Source organism: Peromyscus eremicus, chromosome 3, assembly GCF_949786415.1.
Source record: "Peromyscus eremicus chromosome 3, PerEre_H2_v1, whole genome shotgun sequence".
Taxonomy (NCBI): Eukaryota; Metazoa; Chordata; class Mammalia; order Rodentia; family Cricetidae; genus Peromyscus; species Peromyscus eremicus.
The window spans coordinates 67,318,521-67,329,990 of record NC_081418.1 but is presented as its reverse complement, the minus strand read 5'-3'; the positions used below and the strand labels follow the sequence as shown (position 1 = coordinate 67,329,990).

Below are 11,470 nucleotides of genomic sequence, written 5' to 3'. Positions count from 1 at the left end.
CTCATGGAATTGGGGGCCTTGGGAAAGTGGGGTATGCAACCTGAGCGATGGATGGGTCACCCTGGAGACCTCTGTAAGCTCAGGCTTCGTGTGTTCTCACCCTGGGGAGCAGAGATGGCAGAAATTCTGCATTTATTTTTGTGGTTGTAGCACAGTCCTTGCCATCCCCCGAAGTGTGTTGATAAAATATGACACCCGTGTCATCTCCATTTCATAAGTTCGGGTGCCAAGAACTGAGTAAAACAGAGGCTCGCTCAGGCCCGTGGTCAGTGACTTAGGACTGAAAGGCACAGGCGGCTCTGCCTTTTGGGGTACCGATGTGACTAATTTCAAGGCTGAAGTTAGATGTCTTTCCTATGTGCACGCTGCCATCCAGCCAAAAAGGATTAGAGCGAGGACCTGGTGTGTGATTTGCACACGAATCTGTGCCTGGTTTACAATAATCACGTAATCAAAATTGCTTAGCTGAGCGCCACCGTGCAGCAGTGTCTAGCTGCTTACTTCCAATATTGCATTTACAAAAATTACATATTTCATATAATCAGGCCTGTCTCTTACTTAATCATCCCACACATCATATAAATCTTTAAAACGGACAGGTCTATAAATCACTAGCATTTTTCATTTACCACTTATTCTAAGCCAGGCAGTTTCTTATTTAAATTGCCATATGGATAAATCTAATAATCCCTATTCACTTACATCATCTCAAACTTTAAATCTTATTCTGGCTGAGGTCATAAGTGAAATCAGTATTGAGGGCAGAACCAGCAGCTGTAACAGCTATAATAGCTTTCCAAATTATATTAAAGGGCCCAAATAACATTAAAAATGAGGAAAAATTGAATCACATTATTAAAGTGTGATCTGCTGAATCAGGCAGATGCAGGGCCTGAACAGAGCTCTCGACTGGGGTGTGGCTCCCCTTGGGAGTGTGTGCCAATGGGAACCGCTGGTCTGAACCCTCCCCTTATTTGCACAATTTGATACAGATCTGGATTAGGCCTTCTCAGCCAGGTACTGTTGACTTTTTTGGCTCATACAACTCTTTGCTACGGGTTGTTCTCTGCACAGTAGGATGATTAGCAGCATGCCAGGCCACTACCCATTGAATGCCAGTAACACTTCCCAAACCCAGTTTTAACAATGCAAAATGACTACGGTGGGGGGGGGGGCATGCCCCCTCCCTACCACTGGAAACTCCTAATGTAAATAATCGGATTGAATTGGCTCCGGGCCTGTGCTTTCTACCCCTTACCCTGGCGTTGGTGCTGCTAGGTCAGGGGAGGATCCACTGAAGGGTGGTCTGGGAGAGCATGCTGGGAAGCCAGGATGAGGAGAGTTGGGAGTGTTCCCATGAACAGGGAAGTTTTGAATTCCAGGCAAGTGCTTCTGAGGTTTGGGGAGTTTGCCCTTCTCAGGTGATGTGGCAGCCTACTCTAGACCCTTTCTGAAAACACAAGAATACCACAGACCTGGCATGTACAGCACCACATCGCCATGGCTGCAGTATAAAAGTAATTCTTATATGTCTTACAAATGGCTGGGAAGGAGAGTGTGATTTCGTGAAAAATAGTGACCATTAGCCAAGGAGACATTCAAATCTCAGCCACCGGCTCAGGAACAACTTTGCATCCCCAGGACTAACATGGAGGCTGAAGAGCTGCCTTCCTCTCTTACCGAGCATAGATTGCATCTTCTGGTGGCTGGCGGATGCAGATAGTTCATCTCAGAGCTATGAAAGGAACCGGCTGCGATTAGTCTCCCAGAGAGATTCTGCCAGGTCTTTGACAGCTTGAGGAGTTATTCCCCATATAAATCATCCCTGTACTGCCATCTTAAATGCACATGCTTTTCCAGAAAGGCATCCATCCTCTATCACCTAAGACCAAATAAAGCGAACGGCGCCATTACAATTTGGAGATGAAACTCGCTGGCAGCCCGGTGTCACAGAATGCTGAGGGAAGGGATCTGTAATTATGGGCTGGCAATGCCTCATGCCTAACTAATGGGAAGTGTGACATCATTTATACCGAGGCCCAAAAAGACAGAACTAGGAAACAATATCGGAATGACATTTGCTGTGTCCAGGAACTCCGCTTTCGGAAAGGCTTTTGCCCAGCATTAAGGTGACAAAGTCTTTCCAATGTCTTAGAGCTACGGTGGCTTCTGACTCATTGAGGTGTCAAGCTAGTTCACTTTGTATGGGAAAGAGGCCACTCATCCGGCTCAATTTTACCGATAATTTGTGGAAACTCATACCACCTCTCCCTTTTATTTCTCTGTATAAAATATTATTTTCATTCACATTCTTTAAGGATGAGATTAAAGCTCTCAGCTACTTCATTTAATCACCCCAAAGCAGGTAGAGATCATACCTCTGGTGTCTTCGCCCTAATTAAAGCGCTCCAGGATGCCAGCTATGGAGGAGGCTGGTGGACCTTCAAAGGCACAGAGTATAAATCTCCCCTGGATGATTTTCTACCTGTCCTGAGTAGATAGAGACAGCATGAAGACGAGAAGTATGAGACGCTTTCAGGGTGTCTGGGGCTGTGGCCACAGTGAAGTCAATATCTCAGTTTCTACTCCATCTTTCTATTGACCATGAGTATTAGGAGGACTTGGCCTTGGTGTTTTTGGAGTAGATGTTGGGTCTCAGTTGAGTATGTTATTGTGTTTTTTGAGTTTTAGCACAAATACACTGTGACTCCAAAGCCAGTGATAAAGAGGAACGTGGAGACAAGATTTTGTGGGTTCTAATTGGCACGTCCATGAACTCATGTTCTACCCCTCTCTGAAGCCAGAGCTGGCCTTATACTTAGGATATTTTTTGCTTCAGTCTTTTTGAGTGCTGGGATTATAGGCAGGCACTACCATGTCCATCTAGAGAAGTCCTTTCTTCAAATGATTGCCCGGTGATAGCAATTACCTTTTGTAGGAAGAAAAATATCAAGAACTTTTGATTCCAGACAAGTAGTCAGCTGTACAAATGATACTCAGTAAGTTAGCCCTTAAGAAGTATCATTGTGTGTGTGTGTGTGTGTGTGTGTGTGTCTGTCTGTCTGTCTGTCTGTGTGTATTCGTGTACACCTGTGTGTGTGTGCACATGAATTCTGGTGCCCATGGGGGCCAGAAGTGTCAAATCCCTCTGGAGCTGAGTTACAGGCAGTTGTGAGTCACTCAATATGGGTGCCAGGAACTGAACTCAGAACTTCTGAAAGAATAGTATACACGTTTAACCACTGAGTCAACTCTACAACCCCAAGAGGTAAGATGGTTGTATCTCATATAAAAAAAAAAAAAAAGATTTTAATGACCCTTTTGTTTTTTTTGAGATAGGGTCTCACTATGTAGCTCTGGCTGGTCTGGATCCTTTGAGCTCCCAGATTACTGCCTGCCTTGGCTTCTGAAGTGTGGTGATTAAAGGCATGCACCACCATACCTGACATTTAATGACCCTTTTATTCTAGGAGAATAGAACAGTTATAAGCCAATATTAGCTCACTCTTCTCTGTAATTATGGATGACTGATGGAATGGCAGTCACACTTTCACATTTCACGTGTGCTGTGGGATATCTGTGCACTGTGTGAAGATGTATTTGCTGTGATTGGTGTATTAAAAAGCTGAATGGCCAGTAGCTAGGCAGGAGGTATAGGCAGGACTTCTGGGAAGAGAAAGGAAGAGGCAGAATCTAGGCTCATAGATGAAGAAGAAACAGGAGGTGTGAAATGGAAGAGAGGTAGGTATACCATGTGACAGAATGTAGATGAATAGAAATGGGTTCATTTAAGCTATCAGAGCTAGTTAAAAACAAGCGTAAGCTAAGGCCAAACTTTCATAATTAATAATATGTCTCCCTGTTGTTGTTTGGGAGCTGGCTGTCGGGACAGAGAAAGACTCGTTGCACACGTGGTAGGATCAAGCTTGTTAGAGGATTCTCTCCAGAAGCCCTGGAAAGCTGCAGCCTCTATACTGTCTGCTGTTTGGATCAGAGTCTACGTTTTTATTACCCATGCCTTGCCCAGGGCCTGTTATATGTAAGAACAATGGTAGCTTTGGTCAGGTGTGATTACTAGCCAGGCACAGTGCTAAGCACTTCTGTGGATAACCGATTTAAGTTGCAGGGCAGCGCCATAGAGCACTGGTCGTTTCACTCACAGGTTCCTTCTCTGGCTCTTTCCAGCTGTCCTGGGGCTAGAGGAGGAAGAGGAGATTCTATGGACCCCTTCCGTGTCCTGGTGCAGCAGTAGCTGTAGATGCTGCTGAGTCTCCTTCCTGGGGGCCACGGTTCCCAGCGCTGCTTCTGTGGTCCTGTGTCACTCACTGCCTGCTGTGCTTGTGTCTCCAGCCCCGGGGTGGCTTCCTGAAGTCGCTAATCACCCTGTGTGATGGTTTGAGTGAGACGTGGCCCCCATAGTCCCCAGCATTTGAATTAGTGGTGCTGTTTGGGTAGGTTTAGGTGGTGTGGCCTTGCTAGAGGAAGCATGTCACTGAGGGTGGACTTGGAAGTTTCAAGGCTACTCTCCATTATCAGTGTGCTCTCTCTCACCATGCCTGCCACCTGCTGCTGTCACTTCCTGTCATAATGACACATCCTATGGAACTGTAAGCTCAAATCCTTTCTGTAAGTTTCCGTGGTCCTGGTGTCCCATCACAACAGAAAAGTAACTAAGACGCCACATGGTTTCACAAGCCCTTTTGGCCCTCCCCCCCCACTTCTGTACTGAATCCCCCCCCTTTGAAATTCCCTTGCATGGTTTCTTCTGTCTTGGTGGATCTGGAAGATATAGGACATTGTATTATCCATGTTCTCCATTTGAGGTAAGCATCCCCAAGTCTGACCGACAGCCCGTACCTCTTAACCACAAGGCAATTCTACCTGAATGTGCAAATAAGTTTGTGGACAATTGATTGGCAAAGGAACTCTTGTTACTGGGTTCACTGGGCTAAAGAACTTACTACTGGCTACACATCTGCTTGCGAAGCCTGCTGCAAAGACTCCTGTGTCCTAGGTGGCTGTAGTTACAAGCTGTTGGACTGTTACAAAGCCATCATGTGACCTCACAAAGCAAGTTCACTGTAAAACAGGAGTCAGGAAGCCTCAGCAATTTGAGTTCACACCCGCAGGGTGGCATCTTAATTGTGCTATGAAGTTCTTATGGTCCCTATGAAGGGGGTGCTGTCTATTTCATTTTGGTTCAACCACAGCTTGACAAATACTTTTGAGTGTTTACCATGTCCTAGGTACTGTTCTTAGCCCTTGGTATTTAGCAAGTGAGCAAAACAGGTTAGCAATTTATTCTGTAGTCTGCTTTCTGTCCCATTATACCAAAAATATTATTCCCGGGACAGAGAGACAGTTCAGTGGTAAAGAGCAGTGACTGCCTGTTACCGGTTCAATTTCCATCACCCATGTGGCAGCTCACAACCATCTGTAACCCCAGTTCTGAGGCCTCCTACAACCTCTCCTGGTCTCCACAGGTGAACTCAAGCAGCTTGCCACCATAATCCTTAAGCTCTGGTGAGGGCACAGGAGCTGTCAAACCATGAAGCTCAGCCCTCCGCATGCATGGCCTGAGGTTTTACAGCCCTGTGTCCATGGTCTATACTTCCAAGCTGGGGTGTTATAGAAATTTGAACCTAAAATTGGACTTCGGGTCAGTTGAGACTTAACTGTGTTTCTGTGTATCAGGCAATGTGGGTTCTAGATCCTTTGTTCTAGACCTGTACACGTTAGAACATCTTTCTTGACTAGACTAGTCAGTTACCTCAGGTGTTTGAGATAATGGTAGCACAGCAGTGCCTCCTAATGACACGTGGTTAACTTGATCCTAATCAATTTCTAGCCTGTATTTTGGCTGATCCCACTGGTAACAGCCAAAGTTCCTAGGCTGGGCACGGTGACATACACCTGTAAGCTCAACATTTGGGAGACTGAGGTAGGAGGGTGGTGAATTTGAGGTCAGTAAGAATGTACCAAGACCCCATCTCAAAACCATTAAAACAACAACTGGGTGTGGTGGCTCATGGGAGGCTGAGGCAAGAGGCTTGCTGCCAGTTTGAGGCCAGGTGGGGCTGCATGTTCCAAATTAGCCTGGCTATGAGCCATCTGAAGTGGGTGCCGGGAACTGAACTCAGGTCCTCTGCATGAGCAATACATACTCTTAACCACCAAGCTGTTTCTCCAGCCACTGAGAGCATCAGACAGGAACAGAACGTGGGAAGAGCTAACTCATTTTTCCCTACTCAGATTGAGATGGAGGAGTTCATGGAGTCCTCCAGCAAACTCTTGACACTTTCAAATGAATGGTTTCATTTCAACGTTCGTTGATCATCTCCCCTACCATCCTGCCCTTTGGGTGTCTTTCTTCTCATTGTTAGAAGCTGTGACTCTGTTCTCCCGTGGCTCCCGTCCTGTGTGCTGGTCATTCTTTGGAGGCATTCCGATCAGTGACTATGCCCTGTCAGGAGCCCGCAGGCACTTGCAACTCCATCAGTAAAGTTTTGTTCTAAGTTAACCTGGATCTGAGAGTGTTTGTTCCACAGTCACCATGACAACCGGACCACTGAGGGAGCCATGGAGACAGACATCGCTGACGGTAGGGAGAGTCCAATTTAGTCAATTTACACAGAGCCCAGGGGAGGGTACTGGGGGTAGGGTAGGGATTAGGACAAAGTGTAATGATTTATATGTTTGGAAATACCATAAGGGAGGCTGGTCAGGTGGCTCAGTGGATGGAGACACTTCCCATAAGCCTGACAACCTGAGTTTGAGATCTGGGCCCCACGCGGTGAAAGAAGACACTGACTCTTACAAGTTGTCCTTTGACCACACATGCATACATGTATGTCACACACACACACACACACACACACACACACACACACACACACAAATAAATGTAACAAATAATGATGAAACACTATAATAAAACCCATTCATTTGCATGCTAACTTAAAAAAGTAATAGTAATAAAAAACTTATATAGGGCCAAACAGGAAGTAGCAATCATCCTAATCTATATTTTCTCATTGGTGATCCACCTTGCACCAGCTTTCCAACCATGCGCTCAGCCATCGAGCTTTGCTGTGTTCCTGGGGCAGTAGTGCTTGAACAGGTACGAAGTGCTTCTGGGGTGTCTGAGACCTAGGGCAGAATCAGTAATGGTGCAAAATCAATCCCTTTACCAAGAAGGGCACATCCCCTCCCTGGTTGCTCATGAGCCGATGCTCCACGCTTGTGGAGAAGTCTTCCCACCCTAGGAAGATCGCAGTGCAGTGGACTAGGGAACCTTGTGAGCATTTTCTCCACAGTGTCTCAGGATCTTCAGTTTCTTTTTTCTTCTTGCGAGTGGGAGCTACTTTAGCCCTCTGCTCACACCCCTCAGTTGGGAGGATGTGCAGGTGGGGCCAGGGGATGGCTGTTCACCTCTGAGATGAAGGCCGAGGGAGGACCTGGCCTGGCCGCTGAAGCTAGTCTGAACTGATGAGAGAAACGTGTCCCTTTGTGTGCTGGGGTCTGATTGGATGCATTCATCTCCTTGGGAGACAAATGAAATTAATCCTTTCTCCAGGTGGCAGCAAAGTGACAGAAGTGTGGAGATTAAAAGAGATTGTGAGGTTATATGGGTGACAGCAGCCATCAATCGGGTTATGAAACCCAGCACCACACTCTCTACAAAGGTAAATGGCCCGTCTCAGCCTTGCGAGTCTGATAGGTTCACGTCCTATGGAAAAATCCATCCCCACTGACTGTCCTCCCGTCTGACTCTTTGAAATTTCAGAATTTCCATTTATAAGGCTATTTTTATTTATCTGCTATATGCAGCTTTTATATTGAACCTTTGTGATATTATCATTTTTGTTTTCATTGACTTTTATGTAAATGCCCTGCAGCTACTGGTTTCCTGGGGAAGGAGACTCTGGCTTGGGCTTTACCAGGGCAGTTTCCCAGGGTCCTTTTCTTCCTATTAGCATTAGTGTGTGAAGGAGGGAAAAGAAAGGAACAGGATGTGCAGTATGAGGGTTAGCTATATTGCATCACACTGTCACTAGGGTGATCACTGGAGCTGGATGGCCCTTCTGAGTTGGCCTTATTTGGAGCAAAGTAGTAGGTCTTTATTAGCAAGCCAGCCAGCCATTGCTGTGGGCTCCCCCAGGGAAGGAGGCGTGGCCTAGGGCAAGGTGGCTTTCCCTAGGCAGGCAGTAGGGGACTGACAACCTACAACCTCCCCTGTGGGGTGGCAACAAAACCAGAGTCCTAAAAGGGAGATCTGGGGGGCACAACACAGTATCAGGACAGACACTTAGCAGAGGCCCTGGGGATAAGCTGTGTTTGTGATCAGTCCTCAGACTCCACCCCTGACTTGGCAAAGCAGTGACTTCTCCATCTTCCCAACACAGCGACTCTTCTGTTTTTGACTCTCTTTCTTTCTTTTCCCCTCTTAGGTATGGGGGATCAAACCCAGGGCCTGCCACATGCTAGGCAAGTACTCTACCCCTGGGCCACACATGCTCGCTCTTCTTCCAGCCATTTCTCTCCTGGTTCTTCTAATCGTCATGGGCCTTTGGAGAGAGCACTCATGGGCTTCTCAGTCTATCTGCAAATCCTCTCTCTCTGTGTGTCTCCACCTGGCGTTTTGAAGCATCCATCTACTCGGAAAAACTTTTTTTTTTAAAGATTTACTCTTAGGGGCTGCAGAGGTGGCTCAGTGGCTTAGAGCACTTGTTGCTTTTCTAGAGGACACAGGTTCAATTCTCATCACCCATATGGTGGCTCACAACCATCCAAACCACCTTGTAACTCCTGTTCCAGGGGATCCTACACCCTCCTCTGACTTCTGACAGCACCAAGCATCCATGTGGTGCACATACATATATGCAGGCAAAATAGTCATACACATAAATGAAATCAATCTAAACACTTTTAAAAGATATATTTTTATATTTATGTGTATGTGTATGAGGGGTCTGCGCATATGAGTACAGGCACCTTTGGAGGTCAGAAGAGGGACTCGCACCCCCTGAAGCTGGAGTTGCAGGGGGTTGTGAACTGCCCATGGGTGCTGGGACCTGAACTCAAGGCCCCTCTGAAAGAGATGCATGCGATCTTAACCATTGAGCCAGCTTTCCAGTTCCTCTCTTGAAAGTTTAACTTGAGGCGAGTCTACCTTATTTCCTCAAGTTGCCTGAAATCTCTCCGAGGGCAGAGGGCCTATCTTACCCTTCTTTGAACCTCTGGTAAGATTCATTAATGAATTAATGACACACCACATCAATAGCTTCTTAACGGGCCTCTCAGATTGCACATCGGCAGTTATTGTTCCCTGTGGCACACAGGATGGCCTTTTACAAAGTAAAAGAGATTTAGTCACTTCCTGGGTCAAGCTGTGCCCTGGATTCACGTGAAAAATCAAACCTGCTGCATTCCGGAGGCTCTAACTCCCACCTCAGCACCGAAATCCCTCTCCCATCTGCTTCAGGGATCTCACGCTGGCCCCGCCCCCTGCCCACAAACCACGCCCACAGCCCGCCCTCTGCCTCCTTTCGGTTCCAAGGTCCAGCCTCCTGACTCAGGCAGCCCTCTCTCCCCCTAGCCTCCTCTTCTTCGTTTCTCAGCGCTCCTCACAGGCTCCACCTGCGCTTGACATTCTATTTTAATTATCTGTCCCCGCCTTTTTTCTTTTGCAGTGTATGCCCCCCCCCCCCGCTTTTTTTTTTTTTTTTTTTGCAGTGTAATTCCTACAAGGCAAAGGCCTTGTCCGTCTCCCTCGTTTAACATACTGTCTCCGGAGCTAGAACACTGCCCGGCACACGGCAAGCCCCGACCACTGGTGCACGTCTGCATGATGGACCAGGGGAAGTGGCAAGTGTCAAGATGACTGCCATGCGGCCCTCGGGCCTGTTCCTCCTCCGGCCAGCAGGGGGCTCTTCCAATTCAGGAGAGTAGCTGAGCACCGCCGAGTGGTTCACCTGGAACTCCTCCTCCTCCAGGGAGAAATCCCCACCTTCTCCGGTCTTGGCTCTGCCAACGCAGGCGAATAGTGAACTTCGTGTTAACAAGCACGTTTTGCTGTTTATAGGTGGTCCTACAAGGACTTTTTGGTTTGGGTTGTGGCGGGGTGTAAGGTTTGCTCTTAGAACCTCCACTCAACAAAGACAGCGACAGAATTAAAAGTGGGTGGGGCCAAGCTCGCCGCGGCGGAAGCTTTAGGTCAGCGCTGAAGCCCTGCAAAATGAAACAGCTGACTGAATGAGGCCAGTCAGCTACAATGTGTATTTACCCACTGGAGAGGGAGTTGCTCCCGCCCCCTCCCTCCCCCCTCTTTCCAACAACAATAATCTGGCAATATTACGTTGCTAAATATAACTTCTTTTGGAAAATATACGCTCTCCTTAAAAGAGGGTGGTTTTAAAGTTTGTATCAATTTAGAAATTGAAAAGTCCCCACTGGAAGAAATTGCTAGTGCTTGTGAATGGACTTATTGTCTCTTGGTCCTTTCCTTTAGGGTAAGTCTGGCAGGCGCGCCTGCCTCACTGCCAAGACAAAAAGAGCTATATCTACCGCTCATGCTAGGCCAACACAAAGCAACCTTAGTCTGGCAACACTCGGTGGTTGTTGGGAAGGCCCAGGTATCGTCATTAGGCCATTAATATGGCTTATACACTGTTACTCATGTCTATTTCTGTATAAATGCTCCTCAATTCTGTACCCAGGAAAATTTGCCTCCCTGGTCAGGCAGCAGTTTCCTGGAAAAACCACAGTAACCCTCTGTGAGTGAACCACAGTGAATGGATTCTTACAGGGGATGGGGCAGAGGAGCTGGGTGTGGAAGGCTGCTTCTCAGGTCTAAGAGTGTTGCTCTGTACAGCCAAGCTAGCCAGGCACCATCAGGGTGTGTCTAAAGGCAGAACCATTGAAATCTTACGTTCCAAACTGTGAACCAGCCGGCCCAGATATTCTTTATTTCTTTCTGATAAAAAGGACTGACTCTAGGCAAGAGAAAGTAAACCTGATGGTTGGGATGAATTGAAGAAGCAGGCCAAGGCGTGTGTTGAGTCTGGGGATAAACGGCCCTCACTGATTAAAAGGATTCCCTGGAATGGAGGGCTTCGAGGCAGACAGATGGTGCACACAGTCGGTGCCTAATACACGTGTGTGGCGTTTGCAGAGATGCTTGCCAGGTAGGCTATGCAGGTAACAAAACATCGGGTCCTGTCCCAGAGGACTTATGAAACCACTCCGAGGACAACCACACACTCAAGAGAGCACAGTGCTAACTACCATGACCCAGATTTATCTCCTTCAGGAAGTAGCTGCCACCAACCAACCTCTTTTTCAAAAGTGAAATGGGCTGAACTTTGGGTATATCTGATCTCTAGAAAAAAACACCACACTATACCTCAAGGTATTTAGCAGCGCAGTAGCTCTCCTGAGCACAAGGACACTGCTCTGTCAGTGTATTTGA

General features: G+C 47.2%; 1 long non-coding RNA gene across 1 annotated transcript; it reads left to right on the top strand.

The window, feature by feature from the left end:
* The first annotated feature begins 6,451 nt into the window (after positions 1–6,451).
* Positions 6,452–10,406, top strand: LOC131905858 (uncharacterized). Its single transcript, XR_009378060.1, has 4 exons — positions 6,452–6,601; positions 7,057–7,120; positions 7,577–7,685; positions 9,736–10,406. It is a non-coding gene; the product is annotated as an uncharacterized LOC131905858 (long non-coding RNA).
* Positions 10,407–11,470: the final 1,064 nt, after the last annotated feature.